We start from the raw sequence: 26,817 nt of genomic DNA, 5'->3' as shown, positions 1-26,817 counted from the left end.
AGGAAACTGGAAGAGAAGCTGAGAAGGAAATTGTTGAAAAGGAGAATTTGGAAGATGAAGGTCTAATCGTCAACTCTGATGATGAAGTTGTAGCCTTCTACTCAAATAATCGAGTAAAGAAATTTTTAAAAATTTCTTCTAATGCGAAGTTACGAGTAAGTGATGTAAATAGAAGTTTTTCTAGTAAAGCTGTGAGTGAGGAGAAGAAAATTGAAAAGAAGGAAGTTCAAACTGAAGAAGAGAAGAAGGTTAAAAAGCTTAAAGGTGATTCTGGATTCGACTGCCTCTATTGTAATGGAGTGAATCATATGGCGAATGATTGTATGTTGCGAAAGTGAGATGAGAAAAAGAATAAGGTTAAGGATGAGGCTTACTATGTCGAAAGCTTGGAAGAGGTTCGCACTAAGACAAAGGGGGTGTCACTTGTGGCCAGAGGTATGGATGAAGAGGAAGGGACATATCAAATCTGGACATCAGGCTCAGACGATGAAGAAATGAGAAATCCTACACATGGGGCTATGTTTGCTAAGCACGAGGAAGAAGAAGAGGAGTAAGTCACAGGGAGATGTTTTGTTTCGACATCTACTCACAAATCACCCATGACTTCGTAGGTACGTTCTCTATTACAATCTTTTAATATTCCTTCTAATGCATATGATTTGATTCTATCTGAGTTTGATGCAGCTATTACTTATGTTAATGATCTACTTATCTATGCTAGTAATGATGCTAAAAAGCCGAACACACTTCTACTAGAAACTCAAAGGATATTGGAGTCGAAGAAAAATAAAATAGAGCATTTAGAATTACTGATAATGAATATCATGTGTGATAGAGATAGCTTGAGTTCAAATTTTAAGATGTCATTAGCACAAAGAAATATATATTGTAACTCAGCTAAACGTTTATATGGAAAATTAAATGCATTGCATCACTCATCAAACATAAGCAAAGAACAGCGTAGGAAGCTTCTGCCCTTTTTAGCTTTCGAAAGAGAGAAAATTGACTCAACTTCCTATGATGGTGAAAAGACAACTTCAGAGTTTGATAAGATTCCATATAATAGATATGCATATGGTGCTGTGAAAATTGATGAATACTTGGATGCTAATGATTTAGTAGATATTGTAAATGATACCTTAACCGAAAATGAACAAATAAAGATTTTGAAAAGAACCAAGAATTCAAAATTTGAATCTCAAAACAATTTCACTGATATCGAAGATGATTCGGACGATATTATTGAAATTGAAGAGGAAGTAGTTGTCGATTGTTCTCAGTTATCTGTCATTAATGTCACTTCAATGGCTAAGGGTAAAGAAAATTGTATTAATTCATCGGTTAAAGTTAATATTGACCAACCCTCAACTTGTTGGGTCAAAAATATGGTTTATACTTTGCTTTTCTGGGCAATTGTATTTTTATGTAATATTTTATGTGTTTACTGCTAAGTGGATATTTACGGCCGTAAACGGGTTTACGGCCGTAAACCCGTTCACGGCCGTGAGCTTGTGTTTGGCCCATGTTCCCTATAAATATAGGTCTAAGGGGTGAGGAGTGGTATAAATATGAAAAAAGAGAGGAGCTTAAGTGTGTGAAACTCAAGGTGTGTTCAAGAGAGAAAAAGTGAATCTTTTGTAAGGAACTTCAATCATATTCATCAATATATTCAATATTCAAGTTATTTCTTCTTCTCCTTATTCTTCTATTTGATTTGGCATCATCCGTTTGATTGGGATTCTGCACAATTAAACGGATTTGATTGATACTCAAGCATTTTTGGGACTTACAAGTGGTATCAGAGCTTGGATTGTATCAGTCAATTTTGTCAAATCTGGAGCTTATTTGATCTTCATTTGGAAGGATTCTTGCGTTTTTAGATAGATCTCTAAAAAATAAGGGGGGGTTTTTTCTTCGTGTTTTTCATAAAAATGGGTTTTTGATCGATTTTTGGAGCAAAAAGGGGCAAAAAATGTTGTTTTTAGTCGTAACCAGCGAGGGGGTGGCAGCATGTATGGTCAGTAGCTAGGGTTTTCGAGGTTTACGGTCCGGAGTTTACGGTTTGCGGTTTACGGCCAGGAGTTTGCGATCCGAGATTACGGCCCTCGGAGTTTATGGCACGCAAGTGTACGGCTCGGAGTTTCCGTTTCGCTTCGTGTTCTCGGCCATCACACGTCCTCGCATCTCTTCATCGCTTCGCAGCTATCTTCGCAAGCAGCATCCTCGTACGCGCTTCACAAAAATTAGGAAACGCTTTGGAGTTGTCGCGGATCAAACCCGGGTCCCTAGGTTCATCAGCAAGGCCGCTAACCAGTTGACCTAGCTAGATGCTACAAGCCTTCGAAATTTAAATGAAATATTAATCTTTCGCTGCCCTTATTTCACATTTTTTACACTTTTAACCCCAAAATTCAATTTCTTTCATTTTTAAATTACATTTTTAACCAAAAATTTTAGTTTTTAATTTTTGACTTTTAATTTTGACTTTTGACCTTAAATTTTGTCTTTGACTTTCAAGTTTGACATTTGACTTTTTTGTTTAACTTTTAAATTTTCAAATTTAGCTTTTCAGTTTGACCTTTAAGTTTGACTTTTCAAGTTTAACTTTTGAGTTTGACTTTTTAAATTTAAGTTTTAAGGTTGACTTTTGAGGTTCATAGTCAAAGGGCATTTTTAAATTTAAGTTCGACTTTTATGTTTGATTTTGGCTTCTAGTTGTGCTTTTAATGGCTTTTGAGGTCTACGGGGGAATTGAAGACATGAAAGAGAGTTATCAGGATATGTTAAGACAATAATTCAACATGTTCAACTATATCCCTGGAGAAACTCTGGAAGCTCAGTTGCGGCGATTTACTACACTTACTACTGAGATGAATATAGTTGGGATCTTCTTAACTAAATCTGAGATAGACAAAAAGCTGTTGAATTCACTTTAGAAATTGTAGAATATGAATGTGGTTGTCATCAAGAAGTCCAAAGATCTCAATCATCTTAGTCTTCCTGCTGTAATTGAAGAACTTAACGCTTTGAAGTGTGGAAAAACAATGAGTTCCGCAAACATCCCGGTCAATGAAGTTTCATGATCTCAATCATGTGAAGCTACGATTAAACTTTTTCATGAACATAATGATTTGCTAAAAAGGGAAGTCGAGGAACTAAAATACAAAGGATATCAACTTAGGAAAGGATAGAAACCCCTAAAGGCTAAATTAGAAGCAAAAACCAATGCCTTTAGGAGGCTTCAAGAAGATTATAGCAACAAATGTGAAAATTATGACTATGTTAAGAAACAACTTTTTGAATTAACTGTTGAGCTTGACACATTAAAAGGCAAATTTGTAACTGCAAAATTTGATTTTAGAAAATTTGATGTGTCAAGCGAAGTGGTTGCAAACATGATAGACCATTGTCTGCAATTTAAAAATAACCAACAAAAAGGTCTAGGGTATGATAGTGTTCCTCCACCTTTCAGTCATAACTACACATCCATCCCTATGACACAGGAAGAAATTGATAGGGAGGCACATCTTAATTATGGCAAACCAACTGGATTTGTGTCAGGAGGTATTCATGTTGAAAATACTAATGCTTCTACTTCCAATGCAGATCAACCACTAAACCAATCCTATAACAGCCCGAAATTTAGGTACCACTATTTAGCCCTTCATCTTTGTTTAATAGTTATTTTGGGCCTTTGTGTTGGGCGAGTACGTTGGGCGTACAAGGAGTACGCTGTGCGTACTCGCGCGCCTCATTTAAACACATCACCACCCGGGTATGCTGGGCGTACCCCAGGTTACGTTGGGTGTAACAGGTCCAGACCTAAAAACCCTAATCTGGTTGTTAGCTATAAAAGGAATGAGATGGCTTGGTTCCTCAGCCACCATCCTTCAGAAAGAAACCCTAAGAGAGTCATTCCTTTTCTCATAGCTTGTTGGTGAGTGTTCTAAGCTTTAAGGTGTCATTTCAAGGTAGCCAAAGAGAAGAGGAGTCCATTGTGGAGGCTAGAAGTTGGTGTTCAAGTGTAGATCCATGAATAGCAAAGGTTGGAGTTTCTTCCTAAGGTAAAAAGTTCAGATCTTGCCTTGTGGTTCTTGTGGTATGCTTTGTGGACCATTTTCTAGGGTTTTGGTCCCAAAGATGGAGACTTTATGAGCAAGTAGTCTCCATCAGCTTAGATCTATCATATTTCTGGTCCATTTGAGTTGTAGGTTCATAAAAATGTAATCTTGGACGTGAATGATTAGCCATGCATGAGATCTAGATCTTTTGAGTTGAAAAGGAAAGGTTTTAGGGACTGTAGGAGCCTTTAGAGCCATGCCAAGGCTTAAAGGTTTCGAATTTATGGGTAACGAGGCTTAAAGTGAGCCAGATCTAGAAGTTGAAGAAGTGTCTTAACCATTTAAGACCAGAAATGTAGTGTGGCTGAATCTGAGTGTTACGCTGGGCGTAACTCCCAGTACGCGCAGCGTACTGGGTGGAGACCTCGATTGTGGATCAGCAATGTACGCCCCGAGTACATAAGTCTGTACGCCCCGCGTACTGTGAGATGTTGACTTTTAGGGTTTTGGTCAACATGTGGACTTTGAGTCTAGGAAGGGTAAAATGGTCTTTTACCCCTCTGGGGAATATTAATGAGGGTGAAGCCTAGTTGTCGAAGTCTATATTAATTAGAATGATATTTCATTATGATTAGGCGGGGGTTGGGTCTTCGTTTCGAGATTCGAAGATAGCGAGCACGTGAGATCCTAGACTTTCCACGAGGTGAGTTTCCTCACTATACTGTACCCGGAAGGGTATTATTGTGTGACTGGAAGGTCGGATATGTCATGAGTTGTATAAATTGTATATGATAAGTTAACCGTTTGTATGTGCTATGTATGCTATGCTTAATATGGGCCGGAAGGCATTATGTTATGGGCCGGAAGGCATATATGTTACGGGCCGGAAGGCGTTGTGATGTGGACTGTAAGGATGACGCGGGTAGGACCGGAAGGTTTACCAGGTCGGGACGAAAGTCCCCAGAGACACATGGACCGGAAGGTCAGGGCCTGGAAGTGCGTATGTGCGTAAGTAGTATTTTGGGGAATTCACTAAGCATTTATGCTTACAGTTGTTGTGTTACGTGTTTCTGGTACTAGTGAGGACCATGGGAAGGCACCATCGTGATCTGTACACACTATCAGAGGATTTATTTATGATCTTGGGATTTACATGATTGTATTATGTTATGATACATTGGATTTTATGACTTGATTGGATGAATACATGTTTTTAAGAAATGAAAATTTTGTTTTGAAAATTTACGTTGTTACAAGTTGGTATCAGAGCCTTGGTCAGAGGGATTCGGATGCACCTTCGGGCGTAACTGAACTCAAACCGAGGATTTGAGAAAAAAATTCAAATAATAAAGGCGTAAAATTTTTATAAAAGATTTTGTAATAACCAAAGGAGAAGCAGTGTGTACGGTCAGCCAGCGTCCGAACGGTAAAATCCCCAAAATACCCTTACAATATGATGTTATGAGATATGTTATGATATGTTATGCATGCTAGAGTAGACTAGGTATTCATATTAGGACTAAAGTGGACTGATTTGTGATGCCTTAGTCTAGGGGAACCTGCTGCTATGAGATGCTTTGAGAGCGAGTAGGTAGCCAGTGCATAGCAAGAATAGAGTACTCGTGATCCGGGGTCCAAGGAGGAGGACTTGGGGTGAATGCTGATGCGGTGTAGTTGGTAGTATAGGGCACGTACTACTGAAGACACCGGATCAGTGGGCAACCCAAGTAAGAATACTTTGGGTATCGGAGGCCGAGTAAGGTTGCATTATTGAGTACGAGTATACTCGATTGAGTCTCTAATATTTTTATGTTATATTTCAGAGGCATTATGGTTGGGGCATGCCACAGACCTGGTACGAGCGGTGTGAGTGACGAGGAGCTTCGTCAGATGATCCACAATGAGGTGGCTACAACGATCCGGGCCGAGATTCCGGAGATGTTTGGGTCTATCAATACCACACTGATGGAGACTTTCGATGAGCTGTATGCCATGGTGACTGAGGTCGCAGCCGTTGCAGCTACAACAGTTGTGGCTGCTGCTAGACCTCGGGGAGGTGACTCGTTGCTATTCCGAGAGTTCAGCAACACGAAGCCACCCAAGTTTGACGGGACGCAAAATCTGATCACTGCGATGAGATGGATTACTGACATTGAGGGATTCTTCTACACATGTTCATGTCCGGAGCATCTGAGGGTACGGTTCGCTTTGAACCAGATCCGCTTAGGAGCAAAGGATTAGTGGGAGTTCGTGACGGCGAACTTCACTCTTGCGGAGATTTTGGCCGTGACTTGGGAGAGATTTACTGCTATGTTCAGAGACGAGTATGTTCCCCTAGTGGAGTGGGAACGCTTGATTCAGGAGTTCTTGACCCTCAAGCAGGGTAACGATTCAGTTGCTGTGATCACCTGAAAGTTTCATGAGAGGGCGATGTTCTGCCCTGAGCAGGTGTCCACTGAGCAGGCTTGGATGAGCCGATATTTGGGTATATTGAGGAGGGTCATTCGGGAGTTCGTATCGAACTCGACATACCAAAAATTTGCTGAGATCCAGGAAAATGCCCGGAAGAGGGAGATCGAGTTGGAGACTCAAGTCAGGGAGGAAACCGAGTCTCGGCGGGTCGATCGGTGATTCGAGGACGGGAAGTCAGAAGGGCCGCACTTGTGGAAAGTGCGGCAAGGGTCATGAGGGGGCCTGTCGATCAGGTGCTTGCTAAAAGTGTGGCAAGGAGGGGCACATCGCTAGGGATTGCCCCAAGGGATTTATGGTTTCCTTCCATTGCAACCAGATCGGCCATCGGAAGGCCGAGTGTCCTTAACTTCACCAGGGATCAGCACAGGGATCTGCGCCTACTGCTAGGGTTACCAAGACTCGGCCGGTGAAAGTCGAGGCTCCGAAGGCTCGTGGGAGAGCTTTTCAGTTGACTTTGGAGGAGGTCCGCGCGGCGCCCGATGTCGTGGCTGGTATGTATTCTTTCATGTATTTACTTTTATGCTGAGATATTGTGCTTATATTATGATGTGTGTAGGTACTTTTCTTGTGAATTATGTACCTGCCTTGGTATTATTTGACTCGGGTGCGAGTTGGTCTTTTGTATCTTTGGCTTTTAGTCAGCACATCGGTATTGATCGGGAGGTGATGAGTCGACCCCTAAGGGTTTCCATAGCTAATGAGAAAGCGGTATACGCCGCCGATGTGATTCGAGGATGTGTGCTCGAGATTTTTGGTGTCAAGTTCCCTATAGATCTGATTCCTATAGCGATGGGAGATGTCTGTGTCATCGTGGGCATGGACTGGTTGAGTAAGTTTGGAGCGGTCATTGACTGCGAGAGATAGCTGGTGACTATATGAGACCCTAGTGGGGGAGTGCTTACTGTGTACAGCGAGGGGACTCAATGTGGGTCAGCTTTTTGTTCGGTTGCCAGGGCGAGACCGAGTTGCACAGGGCTGCAGTGGATTCATAGCCTATGTGATGGACACACGAGTGGCCGCAGGGAGGCCAAATTTGGTAGACGAGGTTCCAGTAGTGTGTGAGTTTTCGAATGTGTTTCCCGAGGAACTGTCGGGCGTGCCTCTAGAAAGGCAAGTGGAGTTCCGTATCGATCTGGTTCCGGGAGTGGCACCCATTGCCAAGGCTCCTTATCGCCTCGCTCCACCAGAAATGCAGGAGTTATCCTCGCAGCTTCAGGAGCTGTTGGGAAAGGGGTTTATTCGACCGAGTAGCTCACCTTGTGGAGCGCCAATTCTTTTTGTAAGGAAAAAGGACGGTTCACACCGGATGTGTATCGACTACCGGGAGTTGAACAAGTTGACAGTCAAGAACCGGTATCCATTACCTAGGATCGATGACTTGTTCGATCAGTTGCGGGGGGCATCTTGGTTCTCTAAGATAAACTTGAGGTCGGGTTATCATCAGATGAGGGTTCGGGATGAAGATATATAGAAGACTGCATTCAGAACTCGTTATGGACATTACGAGTTTGTGGTGATGCCTTTTGGGCTCACCAATGCCCCGACTGCATTCATGGATCTTATGAACACAGTGTGCAGGCCGATGCTGGATCGGTCGGTGATCGTATTCATTGATGATATTTTGGTGTATTTGAGGTCTAGAGAGCAGCATGAGGAACATTTAAGGGAGATTCTTGGAGTTTTGAGATCGGAGAGGCTGTATGCCAAATTCTCCAAGTGTGATTTCTGGTTACGAGAGGTCCAGTTCCTAGGGCACCTTGTTAACCAGAAGGGGATATTGGTCGATCCGGCGAAGATCGAGGCGGTGATGAGATGGGAAGTGCCAAGATCGCCCACTGAGATCAGGAGCTTTCTGGGATTGGCCGGCTATTATCGTAGGTTTATCAGGGATTTCTCCAAGATCGTTGTGCCACTTACCAAGATGACCCGGAAGGGTGTTGCACTTTCATGGGGCCCGGAGCAGCAGTCCTCATTTGAGACCCTTTGTCAGAAATTGGGTGAGGGCCCAGTGCTTGCACTCCCGGAAGGGATGGAGGATTTTGTGGTATATTGTGATGCATCCATATCTGGGTTAGGGGCAGTGCTTATGCAGAGGGGGCACATTATAGTGTATGCATCGAGGCAGCTGAAGCCTCATGAGTCGAGATATCCCACCCACGACCTGGAACTGGGGGCTGTGGTGTTTACCCTCAAGATCTAGCGACACAGTCTATATGGGGTTCGGTGTACCATATACACGGACCACAAGAGTCTGAAGTACTTGATGGATCAGCCAAATCTGAATATGCTCCAGAGGAGATGGTTGGATGTGGTGAAGGATTATGATTGTGAGATCCTGTACCACCTGGGCAAGGTGAATGTCGTAGCCGATGCGTTGAGCCGTAGGGCGGAGAGCGCCCCGATCCGAGACGTTTGTATGAGGTTGACGGTGATGACTCTGATATTGGACACCATCCGAGGGGCCCAGGCTGAGGCTGTGAGACTGGAAAACCGAAAGAGGGAGCGGGTTGTCGGACAGGTATCGGAATTCGTTACCGATGGTCGGGGACTTATGGCATTTTAGGGTCAGATTTGGGTACCGTTTGTGGGCGGGATGCATACTATTTTGATGGAAGAAGCGCATTGATCGAAGTTCTCGATCCATCCCCGGGCTACTAAGATGTATTTGGACCTAAAGAAGGAGTATTAGTGGCCCTGTATGAAGAGGGATGTTGCATGGTTCGTCGAGAGGTGCCTGACTTGTCATCAGGTTAAGGCCGAGCACCAGCGTCCGCATGGTAAGTTGCAGCCGCTGGAGATTCCCGAGTGGAAGTGGGAACAGATTACCATGGATTTTATCACCAAATTGCCAAGGACTGTGAGAGGGGTCGATGCAATTTGGGTGATTGTGGATAGATTGACGAAGAGCGCTCATTTTCTTGCTACCAGTAAGAGCTCTTCTGCGGAGAAGTTGGCAGAGTTATATGTGAGGGAGGTGGTATCTGTGACATCCCCAAAATCACGGCTAGAAAAGACCGATTTTTGTTTATGCTTTATAAAAATCAGAGTACTTCATTTTATAAAAAGGTTGCGGAATTTGTTCCCAGAAAAACATGGTAAATACGTTATTAAAACATTTTCGAAGAAACGTATTTATTTCATTTTAAAATATTTGGGATGTCATCGTTAATACCGAAACATAAGCATAACCAGAACTTACAATGATTTACACTAGTGATCTACATCTCTTTTAAATCTCTCAGTGTAATTTCACTTCACTTCGTCACCTGTGATATACATAAACTGAGTGGGTTAGGTTGGGAAACCTGGTGGGTACATAGGGTTTTCAACCCACAATACTATAATTACTATGTTCAATCAAACAATCAACCCAATTACCCATCCCCATTATCTTCTTTACTCTTTAAGGATTTAACCTAAGAGTCATCTATCCTGCATTCGTTTATTCCGAAGTCCCTTACCTCCAGGGTTATAGGACTGACACTAAATCCATAGCTGCCAATGTTCGTTCATAAAGCACTAATTCCATAGCTGCTATGGTCTATTCATCAGGTACTAAATCCATAGCTACCAGTCTTTATCTAATAGGTACTAAGTCCATAGCTACCAATGTTCTACAGGTACTAAGTCCATAGCTACCAATTCCCAACAGGTACTAAATCCATAGCTACCAGCGTTTAACAGGTACTAAGTCCATAGCTACCGGTGTTTTTCCCATAGGCACTAAGTCTATAGCTGCCAATGTATCATCTTCTATCTCTCATCATTCATCTACCCATCTCATACCCAACATATTCGTATATATAAAATACGTATACAGCTTAAATTCTTTAAAACATGTATAAAACGTTCATCCAGCATAGACAGCAAGTATTCAGATAATATGCACACATAGCACGTAGTTTATATAAAATACTTCATATCTATGTGTAAGATGAAAGGGACTATGCACTCACCTGAGAAGGTGGTGACTCGGTACTCGGACAGCGCTTCGAAACCTAATATTATCACCACTAGATTTTAGTCTAATATTACCGTCACTAATTATTAGTCTTATTATTATTATTATATAAGCATTTAAACAATACTTTCCAACTACTATGTACAGACAGGGGCCAGACATAAAACACCGGAGGGCAGGACCATTTTGGCGTATAGCACTTCTGAAATCCAACAACCCTATGCGGTCCTTTAAACCAGATTCCCCGTACCGCGAGTAGTTAAAACATATTATAACGACACTTATATAAGTCATAATAATAGCTCAAATATTTATTATAAATTTATAATAACAATACTAATTTTAAATATAAACTATATTTAAAATAGGGTAAGCATAACTTACTTTCAAGGGGATTTTAGGTAGGAGTCGGGCTCTGCAGGGGCAGATCTTCGTCGCTGAATCTTTCTAAGAAAGATTCGTGCAGCGCTTCAGCGCTCACCTTACTATACTAAAACTACAGAAAGAGAAGTTGAATCACGAGGGACCGAAATGCTCGGGAGTAAAGGAGAAAAAGACTCTTGAATCAAGAGAATGGTGCAAAAAATATGAGAGCCCAAGGCTCTTATTTATACTAATTGAATTTTCAAAAACTACCCTCCATAATTACTTAATGACCTTTTAGTTATATAAACAACTAAACACCCCTCTATAATACTATTTTAAATGGATTTAATGATATTTGTACTAAACTAATGTCGAAAGAACTCAACATTAGTCTTATAATGACCGCATCGTCGATACCTTTCTAATGATATATACATATGTATATATATGTGTACGTATACATGATTTATACTTTATTTTAATACGTAAATATGCTATTATAATTTGTAACTCGTTCATACGAACTCCGTTTTTGACGTTCTTTATATCCACGCGTAGGTGGAGACGTACTCTACAACTTTCATTTAGACTCCGTCGGCTAATTTTGACTTTATTTTTAAAGTTATATTTTTAACAGGCCGGGACAGGATTGGTCCGTTAAAATCTCATAACTTCTTTATCCGATGTCCATTTTCATCTGTCTTTTTATCGTTACGCTACTAATAACGAGATCTTTGATTCTTGTTTAGGTTGTGTTGGCTAAAAATCAATCGATCTAAAATTCAAATTTCGGGCTGTACACCACTAATCCGAAACTTCGAAAAATCATAACTTCTTCATACGAAGTCAGATTTGGGCGTTCTTTTTATCGATGTTCTTAGTTAGCCATATTCTACGACTTTCATTTAGAGCGCTAAGGCTAAATCTCTCTCTATCATAAATTTACTATTTACGCTTCCCGGCGCCGTGCCGGTTTCGACGCGAAACTTCGACGGGTCATAACTTCTTCGTTATAACTCGGATTTCGGCGTTCTTTATATGTACGGAAACCTTGTGACATATTCTACAACTTGGTTAAGATTATTTATTCTAAATAATCTTTTTGTTGAAAAGTTGTTTTTGACCCCTATTGCCTTTAAATTGACTAGCCCGGATCTGCGGGCGTTACAATTATCTCCCCCTTAGGATGATTACGTCCCGAAATCATCAACGAAGAAGGGCTCGTATAATGACTCCATACATCATCTCTTCATCCTAGGTAATAATTATAACTTCTATACTCCTTCAAGTCTATCTCTTAGACTCGTTGACTGTAAGCAGTACTCGATCGTGCACCTGCTCTCTACCTCAAGCTAGACTTCAAATTATGACCTATCATCATGTGATGCACGTTTAGACTTAGGTCTCTTAGAGTTAAATTATAAAATAGACTATGCCTTCCTTCATGTTCTAATGTGATATAATCACACTTTAACATGTAGCGTTTCTGGCTACCAACTTCTTTAACAACGAACGCGATACTTCTATTGATCGCTTTGATTTCAATTGTTTGGTTTAAGTCGGACGCTACATTGAACTTGGTTCCCTGAACCACGCAACATACTCATCGTAGTCGGACTCAATTTGGTATGACCACTAGGATCGGAAATCAACAATCTTTTTAGTCATTATCGAAACGATGGTAATGACATACTTGAAAAAAATGAAATCAATTACTAGCTTCTTGGTAACCTTGTGACTTTCCCCAATCCAAGTGTGAGTCTTGTGCTTCCGGTAGTATAGGCCTCTACTACCATTCACACCTACTCATACTCGTCCCAAGTATTGTCTCGCAGTTTCCCAAGTCACCATGCAGCAATTCATACAATCATTCAACACATCAGATAACAAAACGAAGGTTTTATATCATTTCTTGAAAAGATTACATAAGTGTTCAAGTTCACCCTAGACTATGCCTCTACTAGGCTACATCATACGAAACTATGACTACTGCATAATCTGATCCTCGGGTAAGAAGTCCTCATTCTTGATTCCTCGCATGGTTCACTGCTTCGTCGAGGATCATGTGAAATGCCCTTGGCCTTGGTGGCGTTTCTGGTCTTGCTGCTTTATTTTTCCTTGGGCAGTCTCTGGACATGTGCCCCTTGCCTCCACATCCATAGCATACTTTGTCATTATGCGTGCAGTCTTTGGAATAGTGACCAGTCCTCCCACACTTGTAACAAGTCACTTCTTCGTCGCACTTTCCACCATGCTTCTTCTTGCATCTATCACACCATCTTGCTTCACCTCCATTTGCTCCTCCAAGCTTTGAGAATTTGCTTTCCTTGTTCGGCCTCGAAGATCCTTCAAACTTCCGCTTCTCTCCTACCTTATCTTTTTCTAGACCCTTTTCTCTTATCTGGGCCTCTACGTTCTTAGCTGCCCTAACAACTGCTTTCAAGGTAGTTGTCATTTTGACCATTGGGCCAAAGTCGGTGGGCAGCCCGTTAGCAAACCTATCAATCTTGGAGAGTTCAGTAGGCACCAAGTAGGGGAATAGCTTCATCCTCTCGGTGAATGCGGTGGCATACTCATCAACACTCATCTTTCCTTTCCTCAGGTTCTGAAACTCGTTGTTTAGGTCTATCAGATCTACCTCCGAGCAGTATTGCATTTTCAACTGTTCCAAAAACTCTTCCCACGACATCCTTAAGGCTTCTCCTCGTGGCATCGTATCTGCCAATAGCTTCCACTAGCTCAAGACTCCAGTTTTCAGCTGTCTTACTGCGAAGACAGTCTTCTGTTTCTCGTTACAGCTGCAGCTCTCAAACACCATCTCCATCTCAGAGATCCAATCCATAATCTCAACCGGCTTCGGGCTTCTTGAGAGACTTGGTGGTTTCGCACCCAAGAAATTCTTGTACATCCGCCTATCCTTGTTGTTTCTCCCTTCTGGGCCATCCCTTTGCTTACCTTGAGTCCCTACTTGACTCACTTGGCGGCTGTAGTTCCCTTCCTCAGATTGCTCGGGAACTGGCTCCGTCGGTTCAACATGTACGGTAGGTTCGTCCCTATTCAACATTTGTCTCATTTCTTCCCTTTGTTCAGCTAACATAGCCCGAATCATGGCTTGAACTCCAGCCATGGTGACTGGCTCAGGCGCAACTTCTTCAACAACAGGTATTTGCTGAACCACTGGGGGTTGGTTTCGGTTCCCATTCGCATTTACGTTTCCGCTACGGGTTCTTGCCATCTTGATCTCTACACCGAATAAGGTGAATCTAGATCTTAATTTAGGATTGACGTCTTAAATCATCCTTATCACCCCGAAACGTTTATATGCTAGTTCTAATATCGTAGTTAAACGCTTAGAATCCTAAACACATAAGGTTTCCAGATCCGGTCGGCAACAGACCATAGATCCGAACAAATCATATCATGCGCAAAGCATTTAGCACATAAAAGCAATTTAGGCATTATTCCTAAAATAAGCTAGTGCTCACACCTCACAATCATCGCTTAGCATTCTAAGTTTAAGTCTAGAAATAAATCCATATTCCTAGTTCTCTTAAACTAATGCTTTGATACCAACTGTGACATCCAATAAATCACGGCCAGAAAAGACCGATTTTTGTTTATGCTTTATAAAAATCAGAGTACTTCATTTTATAAAAAGGTTGCGGAATTTGTTCCCAGAAAAACATGGTAAATACGTTATTAAAACATTTTCGAAGAAACGTATTTATTTCATTTTAAAATGTTTGGGATGTCATCGTTAATACCGAAACATAAGCATAAACAGAACTTACAATGATTTACACTAGTGATCTACATCTCTTTTAAATCTCTCAGTGTAATGTCACTTCACTTCGTCACCTGTGATATACATAAACTGAGTGGGTTAGGTTGGGAAACCTGGTGGGTACATAGGGTTTTCAACCCATAATACTATAATTACTATGTTCAATCAAACAATCAACCCAATTACCCATCCCAATTATCTTCTTTACTCTTTAAGGATTTAACCTAAGGGTCATCTATCCTGCATTCGTTTATTCCGAAGTCCCTTACCTCCAGGGTTATAGGACTGACACTAAATCCATAGCTGCCAATGTTCGTTCATAAAGCACTAATTGCATAGCTGCTATGGTCTATTCATCAGGTACTAAATCCATAGCTACCAGTCTTTATCTAATAGGTACTAAGTCCATAGCTACCAATGTTCTACAGGTACTAAGTCCATAGCTACCAATTCCCAACAGGTACTAAATCCATAGCTACCAACGTTTAACAGGTACTAAGTCCATAGCTACCGGTGTTTGTCCCATAGGCACTAAGTCTATAGTTGCCAATGTATCATCTTCTATCTCTCATCATTCATCTACCCATCTCATACCCAACATATTCGTATATATAAAATACGTATACAACTTAAATTCTTTAAAACATGTATAAAATGTTCATCCAGCATAGACAGCAAGTATTCAGATAATATGCACACATAGCACGTAGTTTATATAAAATACTTCATATCTATGTGTAAGATGAAAGGGACTATGCACTCACCTGAGAAGGTGGTGACTCGGTACTCGGACAGCGCTTCGAAACCTAATATTATCACCACTAGATTTTAGTCTAATATTACCGTCACTAATTATTAGTCTTATTATTACTATTATATAAGCGTTTAAACAATACTTTCCAACTACTGTGTACAGATAGAGGCCAGACATAAAACACCGGAGGGCAGGACCATTTTGGCGTATAGCACTTCTGAAATCCAACAACCCTATGCGGCCCTTTAAACCAGATTCCCTGTACCGCGAGTAGTTAAAACATATTATAACGACACTTATATAAGTCATAATAATAGCTCAAATATTTATTATAAATTTATAATAACAATACTAATTTTAAATATAAACTATATTTAAAATAGGGTAAGCATAACTTACCTTCAAGGGGATTTTAGCTAGGAGTCGGGCTCTGCAGGGGCAGAACTTCGTCGCTGAATCTTTCTAAGAAAGATTCATGCAGCGCTTCAGCGCTCACCTTACTATACTAAAACTACAGAAAGAGAAGTCGAATCACGAGGGACCGAAATGCTCGGGGGATAAGGAGAGAAAGACTCTTGAATCAAGAGAATGGTGCAAAAAATATGAGAGCCCAAGGCTCTTATTTATACTAATTGAATTTTCAAAAACTACCCTCCATAATTACTTAATGACCTTTTAGTTATATAAACAACTAAACACACCTCTATAATACTATTTTAAATGGATTTAATGATATTTGTACTAAACTAATGTCGAAAGAACTCAACATTAGTCTTATAATAACTGCATTGTCGATACCTTTCTAATGATATATACATGTGTATATATATGTGTACGTATACATGATTTATACTTTATTTTAATACGTAAATATGCTATTATAATTTGTAACTCGTTCATACGAACTCCGTTTTTGACGTTCTTTATATCCACGCGTAGGTGGAGACGTACTCTACAAATTTCGTTTAGACTCTGTCGGCTAATTTTGACTTTATTTTTAAAGTTATATTTTTAACAGGCCGGGACAGGATTGGTCCGTTAAAATCTCATAACTTCTCTATCCAATGTCCATTTTCGTCTGTCTTTTTATCGTTACGCTACTAATAACGAGATCTTCGATTCTTGTTTAGGTTGTGTCGGCTAAAAATCAATCGATCTAAAATCATCCGAAACTTCGAAAAATCATAACTTCTTCATACGAAGTCAGATTTGGGCGTTCTTTTTATCGATGTTCTTAGTTTAACATATTCTACGAATTTTGTTTAGAGAGCTAAGGCTAAATCTCTCTCTATCATAAATTTACTATTTACGCTTCCCGGCGCCATGCCGGTTCCGACGCGAAACTTCGACCAGTCATAACTTCTTCGTTATAACTCGGATTTCGGCGTTCTTTATATGTACGGAAACCTTGTGACATATTCTACAACTTGGTTAAGATTATTTATTCTAAATAATCTTTTTGTCAAAAAGTTGTTTTTGACCCCTATTGCCTTTAAATTGACTAGCCCGGATCTGCGGGTGTTACAATATCGCAGCACGGGGTTCCGATTTTGATCATTTCAGACTGGGATGTATGATTTACTTCCAAGTTTTGGAAGAGGTTTCACGAGGAGTTGGGTACGAGACTGCATTTCAGTACTGCATACCACCCGCAGACGGACGGATAGAGCGAGCGGATGATTCAGACGCTCGAGGATATGCTCCGAGCATGTGTTTTCGATTTTGGAGGGAGTTGGGATACCTATATACCCTTAGCAGAGTTTTCGTACAACAACAACCATCATTCGAGCATTGGTATGCCACCCTTTGATCTGTTGTATGGGAGGAGGTATCGAACCCCCATCTGCTAGGGAGAGGTGGGGCAACGGGTAATAGGTAGTACGGAGATTGTGCTTCAGATGACCGAGCAGATACAGCAGGTCAGGAAAAGATTGTTAACCGCTCAGAGTCGCCAAAAGACTTATGCGGACAGGCGTCGGTCCGAGCTCGAGTTTCAGGTTAGTGACCTTGTAATCTTAAAGGTCTCTCCTTGGAAAGGAGTGATTCGATTCAGGAAGAGGGGCAAGTTTGGACCTCGATATATTGGACCTTTCAGGGTAATCGCTAGGTTAGGCAGGGTAGCCTACCGGTTGGATCTACCTGCAGAGTTGGGTCAGATTCACGACACCTTTCATGTGTCACAGTTGAGGAAATGTAATGCCGACGAGTCGGCAGTGGTGCCATTAGAGGATATTCAGGTGGATGCAAGCCTGAACTATGTTGAGAGACCAGTGGCAATTAGGGATCGAAAGGTTAAGGTTCTGAGGAACAAGGAAGTACCCTTGGTGCAAGTGCAATGGAAACATCGGAAGGGGTCCGAGCTGATATGGGAGTCCGAGTCGGAGATGCGGGAGCAGTATCCAGAATTGTTTTCTGTATAAGACTTCAGGGATGTAGTATGGTTCTAGTGGGGGACAATGTAACATACTGAAATTCAGGTACCACTATGTAGCCCTTCATCTTTGTTTAAAAGTCATTTTGGGCCTTTGTGTTGGGCGAGTACTCTGGGCGTACAAGGAGTACGCTGCGCGTACTCGCGCGCCTCATTTAAACACGTTACCACCCGGGTACGCTGGGCGTACCCCAGGTTACGCCGGGTGTAACTGATCCAGACCTAAAAACCTTAATCTGGTTGTTGGCTATAAAAGGAATGAGATGGCTTGGTTCCTCAGCCACCATCCTTCAGAAAGAAACCCTAAGAGAGTTGTTCTTTCATTCATAGCTTGTTGGTGAGTGTTATAAGCTTTGAGGTGTCATTTCAAGGTAGCAAAAGAGAAGAGGAGTCCATTGTGGAGGCTAGAAGTTGGTGTTCAAGTGTAGATCCATGAATAGAAAAGGTTGGAGCTTCTTCCTAAGGTACAAAGTTCAGATCTTGCCTTGTGGTTCTTGTAGTATGCTTTGTGGACCATTTTCTAGGGTTTTGCTCCCAAAGATGGAGACTTTATAAGCAAGTAGTCTCCATCAACTTAGATCTATCATATTTCTGGTCCATTTGAGTTGTAGGTTCATAAAAATGTAATCTTGGACGTGAATGATTAGCCATGCATGAGATCTAGATCTTTTGAGTTGAAAAGGAAAGGTATTAGGGAGTGTAGGAGCCTTTACAGCCATGCCAAGGCTTAAAGGTTTCGACTTTATGGGTAAGGAGGCTTAAAGTGAGCCGGATCTAGAAGTTGAAGAAGTGTCTTAACCATTTAAGACCAGAAATGTAGTGTGGCTGAATCTGAGTGTAACGTTGGGCATAACTCCCAGTACGCGCAGCGTACTGGGTGGAGACCCTGATTGTGGATCAGCAATGTACGCCCTGCGTACATAAGTCTGTACGCCCCGCGTACTGTGAGATGTTGACTTTTAGGGTTTTGGTCAACATGTGGACTTTGAGTCTAGGAAGGGTAAAATGGTCTTTTACCCCTCTGGGGAATATTAATGAGGGTGAAGCCTAGTTGTCGAAGTCTATATTAATTAGAATGATATTTCATTATGATTAGGCGGGGGTTGGGTCTTCGTTTCGAGATTCGGAGATAGCGAGCACGTGAGATCCTAGACTTTCCACGAGGTGAGTTTCCTCACTATACTGTACCCGGAAGGGTATTATTGTGTGACTGGAAGGTCGGATATGTCATGAGTTGTATAAATTGTATATGATAAGTTAACCGTTTGTATGTGCTATGTATGCTATGCTTGATATGGGCCGGAAGGCATTATGTTATGGGCCGGAAGGCATATATGTTACGGGCCGGAAGGCGTTGTGATGTGGACCGTAAGGTTGATGCGGGTAGGACCGGAAGGTTTACCTGGTCGGGACGAAAGTCCCCTGAGACACATGGACCGGAAGGTCAGGGCCTGGAAGTGCGTATGTGCGTAAGTAGTATTTTAGGGAATTCACTAAGCATTTATTCTTACAGTTGTTGTGTTACGTGTTTCAGGTACTAGCGAGGACCGTGGGAAGGCACCGGCGTGATCTGTACACATTATCAGAGGATTTATTTATGATCTTGGGATTTACATGATTGTATTATGTTATGATACATTGGATTTTATGACTTGATTGGATGAAAACATGTTTTTAAGAAATGAAAATTTTGTTTTGAAAATTTACGTTGTTACAAATCCAAGCAAGCAGCTGAAGAGAGTGTGTCTGATAGTAAAGTAGTAGAAGATGAGAACAAGGAGAAAACCATTGAACAAACCAACATCTCCTTGAGTTCTCAATCTTTTGCTTCGGACTCAGCTGCTTCTGATCAACCTACTGTTGAGAAATACAGGCCACCAATTCCAGTGAAACAGAGTGCTTCCTACAAGTGTGCTTGTGGGAACAATAAGAGATAATGCAAGGATACGCTTACAAGGGCAGGAAGAAACAACTTCCTAGTGCACATTGCCAAAAATTTTCCTAATTGCGCATATGTTCCCTACTATGCACAAGGCTGGCAGAACGCGCCAAGAAGGAGATACTCCAAAGAAACCCTTCAAGGTCACGCTCAGACAATGGTGACTGGAATGCGTAGAAGGCCAAGAATCAAACCTACAAGGCCAAGAATCCGAATCCCAAGGGAAAGAAGGAAATGTTGGCCAAGAAGCCCAATCCAAGAGATGCTCCGGTGAAACAAAGACTGGTTAGGTCAAAGTCATCTCAACGACCGACATCAAGATCAAAAGCAAGTATTGAGCCACCCATCAGATCGAAAAAGAAATGGGTTAAACCCAACTACAAATGGGTTCTGAAGGCTCAATCTCCCAAATCAACAAATGACTCTAATATTTCTTCATCTTCTATTTGTGATAAACAGGATATGTCATAGGAGAGAGTAGCTTGCAAATATAACAAAGGTCGACCCAGTTTCAAAATGGATTGGGTTCCAAAGACCAACTGATCCCGTTGTGTGTTGGAGCAGCTATGGAGGCATATCATCATACTTCAGTTTGTTGGTAGTGGCTGTTCCAGGCACATGATAGGGGACATATCTCAATTGTACATCATTTTAATCTTTGTTTGAGAGTATGTGTCCTTTTGCAGGAAAGGAAGAAAGGAAGGGATTACTCATGGGGTTAGTGCTTAATGACATGAAGAATTTTTGGATCTATTATGAGATTATGCGCATTGTTCTCAGACCTTATGGATGCATATTCAATTGGTGACTTATGGTTTGAGTTTTCTTCTCTACACTCCTGAGTTTATCTTAATCTGATTCGTTTTAAAAGACAATCTTTTATAGTTTTTTGTTAGTAGTTATTATTGGGAAGTGATATCAATAATGTGATAACGGGCAATCTAAAACATGTGTAAAGGACTGAATCTGAATTTTCTAGACTCTATGTTCAATGTGCTGGTAGGCACGAAGGATTTGACAGTGTGGATTTAGATAGGATTGTTTGGACTGGCCATACGACGCTCGGGTAGATTGAGCAGTGAGACAAACATGCGAACCTATAGGATACACTAAATTAATACGCATCTAGAATAATGGTTTGAATTTTACTTGATGTACAAACTTATTTCCTTAATTCTAGTTTTGATAGGGCGAATGAGGGGTTCTGATAAAGTAGGTTTGTAGGAAATTATTTTCTTACTTTCTATCTATCAGTCATATGTTGCTTCCTCTGCGTTGTTGGAAGATCTGACCTGGAATGCAACATATGCAACTCTATTTCTACGCACCTCATTATCTATGAAACTATTTCTATTTGTTAGTCATATGTTGTCCCCTCTACGTGATTGAAAGATCCGACCAGGGACACAGCATATGCAACATTCTACCTCTCAATCCCTCTATCCTATGTTAGTCGTATGTTTTTCCCTCTGTGTGATTGGAAGACATCCGACCTGGGATACAACATATGCACTTCTATATTTGAATTCTTCCTTAAGGATTGAATACTCACGTAAACTAAGGAGTTCTTTGGAAGTTCTTGATTACTGGGGTATACCAAGAAATAGGAAACATGTTCTAGTACATCTAAAATTGAACCATTTAATAGGTTGTATGTGGATCTTCTTGCTTAATTTAAGTGGACAACAATATCCTTGGTCGTCGTCAGCTAAATGTCCATTTAGGAATATATATCACAATGACTTGTCACTTATAATCTGTCCAGATTGTCAACATCCTTTGTGTTTAAGTGGGCCACAATACCATTGATTGACCAGATCTAGACATGCAGGCATGTGCTGATAAACGATATTGGATTGCTTGACAACTTTGATCCCAAATATTTTTCTTTTTGTTAAATTTGTTCATAGTTTTCCTCTGTGCACAAATTTAGGGGAGAATAAAAAAAAATTAGTGTTATTTATGTTTTATTTCTTGTTCAGGAAAATCAAAAATCCAAAATATTTTTGTTTCTGTTTTATTTTTTCAAAATATATGAAAAACCCAAACAATATTGTTTTTCGTTTTGTCTTGAAAAGTGATTTCAGGTGTAGATGAAACTCGTGGAGACTGTGTCGAAAATTTCTGAGCCAAAAATTTTCATTCGAAGGAGCAAGAAATGAAGATTATTCTTTCAACATTCAATCCTTCAACCCTAGTAGCAAGTTGAAGCTGAAATTGAAGATTATTTGACGATTTGCATTGAAGCCTCCTCAATCAGTCTGCTGCTATCTATGAACTTGCTGAAGTGATCCAGAAGATTTTTTCTCTCTGATGTTATCTCCGAAGATTCTCAAGCTAAAAGCTTTATCTTTCAAGAATCAGTACATCAAGCATCCTCACCCAATGTGAGTTCAACGCCAAATTCTGAAGAAAAGCTCAAGTGCTCAAGATGAATTCATTCATTGAAGATTCATCGAGTTCATCTTGAAGTTGTGAAGAATTTGAAGATAAATGCTGAAGCCAAGCTCCCAATGAAGATTAACAAGAAAAACCAACTACTTTTTAGGGGGGGGGGGGGGGGGGCACTTGTTGGGTCAATTAAGAAAAGAAAGCTATAAACCAAGGGGGGGACTGTTGGGTCAAAAATATGGTTTATACTTTGCTTTTCTAGGCAATTGTATTTTTTATAATATTTTATGTGTTTACGGCTAGGTGGGTGTTTACGGCCGTAAACTAGTTCACGGTCGTGAACTTGTGTTCGGCCCATGTTCCCTATAAATATTGGTGTAAGGGGTGAGGAGTGGTGTGAATGTGAAAGAAGAGAAGAGCTTAAGTGTGTGAAACTCAAGATGTGTTCAAGAGAGAAAAAGTGAATCTTGTGTAAGGAACTTCAATCATATTCATCAATATATTCAAGATTCAAGTTATTTATTCTTCTCATTCTTCTTCTATTTGATCTGGCATCGTCCGTTTGATTGGGATTCTGCACCATTAAACGGATCTGATTGATACTCAAGCATTTTTGGGACTTACACAACTTTGAAAGATAATGATCTTGACTATGTGATCGTCGAAGATAGCCAAATAAATAGTGATGATGATAATGATGATGTTTCGAAAGAAACAACCATCCCAAGGGTTGTATTTGATCAAGATAAAATAATGAAGGAAAAAGGTTATCATTATCTTGAAGCAAAATTTGGTTGTGTATCCAAACTTCAAATGCACAGATGATGTAATCTTTCCAAATCAAGTGTTTGTCACAATTGGAAATGGTGATAACATTAAACCAGTGTCTAACAAAATGGTTGAAGAGGATAACAAGAAAGCTTTGATAAAAGGATTTTTCTCAAATCAGAGCACAATCAAAAATAACCTCACCAAGAATTCATACTCTTTTCAAAGACAACAACCACAACGAAAATGGTTAGTTAAAACTGAGAAATCAAAAACCGAAAAACAATCAAGTGCAGATGTTTGACAAAAACTTAGACTGAATGATCAAATTTTCAAAGATCAAGCTGAAAATATTTCAAAAGAAAATGGAATTGCAAAGAGACAAACTAGAAACAAGGTGTTTTGGCAAAGCATTGAATCTCAAAAGAAACAAACTATTTTGATATCTACATTATCTAAAATTAAAGGGTCTAAACCAGCTCAGACATCATCACAAAACAAATCTTTTCTTCGTAAAACATCTGCTCGACATCAAATAGATTTGTCCACCAAAACATCACAAAGAAGTTTCTTAAATATAAACCAAAAGTTTCAAACTCTAATTCAAAACCAATATTTCAAAGGAAAAACAATGAGAATTTTCAAAGATTTGTTTCAAATTCTCAATACAATGGAATTTCAAAACGACATTTACAAAGAAACAACTTACAAAATGTTGGTTGTTCTAAAAAGTTTCAATCACATTTTTATTCACAAGCAAAACCACAGTTGTCAAAAAAAAAAATTTGCTAAGGAGAATGACAATAAAAAGCAAAAGGTTGTATATAGACCTAAACAACCAAATTTTCCTAATCCTTCTTCGAAGCAAACAATGAAAGCTTTGTATGTTAAAGGCAAAACTGATTTTCAAAACATCAATCACTGGCTAGAAGGAAAAGAGAACAAATTTCAATCAATAAAATATTCTCAAGAACAAAGCAAGAAGGCTTATGAGAAGTATTTAAATGAATCTCCGAATGAAAGTTCTTCGTCCAAGGTGTCGAATCCTTTGGTACCACATTGGAAACCAATTTCAAAGATTAAAGTCAATGAGAATTCAAATAAGAAAAAGGCTAAAGTCAATGCTAACTCTAAACTTTCGAATGAATACATTTCTGTATCTTTAACTAATGAAGTGGACTTAGTTGATAGTTTCAAATCTAAAGTTCATAATTGGATTTTAGGTTCATCATTTCACAAGGTTATTTAATCTAACCACCAAGGACCCAAACAGCCTTGGGGACCTAAATTCTTTCACTAATTGCACGTTTTGAGTGACAAGAAATATGATAACAAATGGTATATTGATAGTGGTTGCTCTCGTCACATGACTGGAAGGAATGAAAACTTGAGAGACTATCGAAGTCTAGAGAATGTTGGTGTAGTTAAATTTAGAAATAATCAAAAGTTTCAAGTCAAAGGATATGGAAAGGTTATAAATGGAAAGTTTATAGTAAAAAGGGTTGCATATGTCGAAGGTCTTCAACCTAACTTGATAAGTGTTTCACAATTTGTTTTGGGCACTGGAAATCAAGTGGTGTTTAATGAAGGAGGAAGTGTGATTTTGAATGTAGACACAAAGGAAGTATTGCTCAAATAAAAAAAGAAAGGTGATATGTTTACTCTCGACATCAAACCAATTTTTGGTGTTCCCTTAGTGTGCTTACTTTCGAAAGCTTCATCTGATGTTAGATGGCTCTGGCATCGAAAACTTTCTCATTTGAACTTTCGAAATCTAAACAAATTGGTGGTAAATGATCTTGTTCGCGGTTTACCTGTGTTAAAATTTGATAATGATACTTTGTGTGCAACTTGCGAACAAGGAAAGCAACATAGACAAGGTCATCCGATTTTCATTGATTCGAAAATTGTTGAACCTTTGGAACTTCTTCACATTGATCTATGTGGGTCTTCAACTGTTGAAACTCTCAACAAGAAAATATACATATTGGTCATAATAGATGATTTTTCAAGATTTACTTGGGTGTATTTTCTACGACTGAAATCAGAAACTGCTCAAGCAATGATCGACTTCATCAAGCATATTTAAATAAGTTTAAATAAAAAGGTTTGCAAGATCAAGAGTGACAATGGATCAAAATTAAAGAATAAAGCTCTTGATTCGTTTTAACTGAAAAAGGAACTTCGCATAATTTCTCTTCTCCATACACACCACAATAGAATGGTGTTATAGAAAGAAGGAATCATTCACTTTGCGAAGCAGCAAGTACCATGCTCACATATGCAAATCTTCCTCAATATCTTTGGGCTGAAGCTGTATTCACAACATGTTTCACTCAAAATCGATCTTTCATACATCGTTATTTCAACATCACTCCTTATGAAATCATTAACAACCATAAACCAAATGTTAAATGTTTCCATGTTTTTTGATGCATGTGCTTTATTATGAATCTCAAGGATAATCTTTCGAAATTTCTGTCAAAAGCTAATGAAGGGATATTTTTGGGATATTCTCATAATTTGGTTGCTTACAGGGTGTTAAAAAACAAACCAGGAAAACTGAATAAACATTTAATCTTACTTTTGATGATTATAAACGAGTTGAAAAGCGTTTTAAATAAAAACCAATCATGAATGAATCAAATAATGAATTCTTTAGATTTTGATTATGATTTGATTTTTGGTGTTCCTGATAGGGCTATTGTTTCGGAAGTTAATACTGATGATAATCAGTTGCCTGAAGCATCGAAACATTCTGATGATTGCACTCTTACTCAGGTTGAAAATGATTCAAACTCATCAACAATTTTTTATAGAAATAACAAAAGTCTGCCCGTTGTATCGAATGTTCAAGTGGAGGGGGGTGTACTTGAATTCGCCTACTCAAGTTGAGGGGGAGCATCCTAATGTTGATGTCGAGGGGGAGCATCCTGATGTTGATCCAATTGTTGATGGGGGGGAAGATAGATCCAATACAAATATTTTTGATTAATCAAAATGATGAATTTAATGACATAAATGATAATTTGTCAGAATAAGTGTTGATATCGAGGGGGAGCATCCTAATGTTGATCCAATTGTTGAGGGGGAACAAGATGGATCCAATACAAATATTTTGAATAATCATAATGATGAATTTAATGACATAAATGATAATTTGTCATATGCAGGAGAAGAATCTAGAATTGAAGAAATGTTTAAAGATGCACCTTTGGACTTTGATCCTGCATTTCCTCTGATGGATAAGTGGACTAGAAGTCGTCCTCAAGAACAAATTCTTAGTGATCCACAAGTTGGAGTATTGATGAGAGCTCAAATTCGTGCAAAGAATAAGGTACTTAATGCTCAAACATAATTTTGTATGGTTAATGTGTTTATTTCAAAAATTAAACCAAAAACAGTCAAGGTTTTTATGGAAGATCCTAATTGGATTGTATCCATGCAATCTGAGTTGGTTGAATTCGAAAGAAAAAAAGTTTGGCGACTTGTTCCAAAACCAAAAGATGTGTTACTGATAGGTTCAAAATAGATCTTTAAAAATAAAAATGATAAAGAAGGATTTATTGTTCGAAATAAGGCAAGGCTAGTTGTAAAAGGATATTCGCAAAAAGAAGGGATTGATTATGAAGAAACCTTTGCCCCTGTCTCAAGGTTGTTTGAATATTCTTAACCTATGCAGCACACAAGGACTTCGATGTATATCAAATGGATGTGAAGTGTGCTTTTCTCAATGGAGTTCTCGAAGAGACAGTGTATGTTAAACAACCACCACGTTTTGTCAATTCTCAATACCCTGATCATTGTTATATATTAGATAAAGCTATTTATGGACTTAACCAAGCACAACATGTCTGTCATGCTACTCTTACTAATTTCTTAAAATCTTC

The sequence above is a fragment of the Lactuca saligna genome, chromosome 7, assembly GCF_052625555.1.
Source record: "Lactuca saligna cultivar CGN05327 chromosome 7, ASM5262555v1, whole genome shotgun sequence".
Lineage (NCBI taxonomy): Eukaryota > Viridiplantae > Streptophyta > Magnoliopsida > Asterales > Asteraceae > Lactuca > Lactuca saligna.
This window is presented reverse-complemented; position numbering follows the sequence as displayed.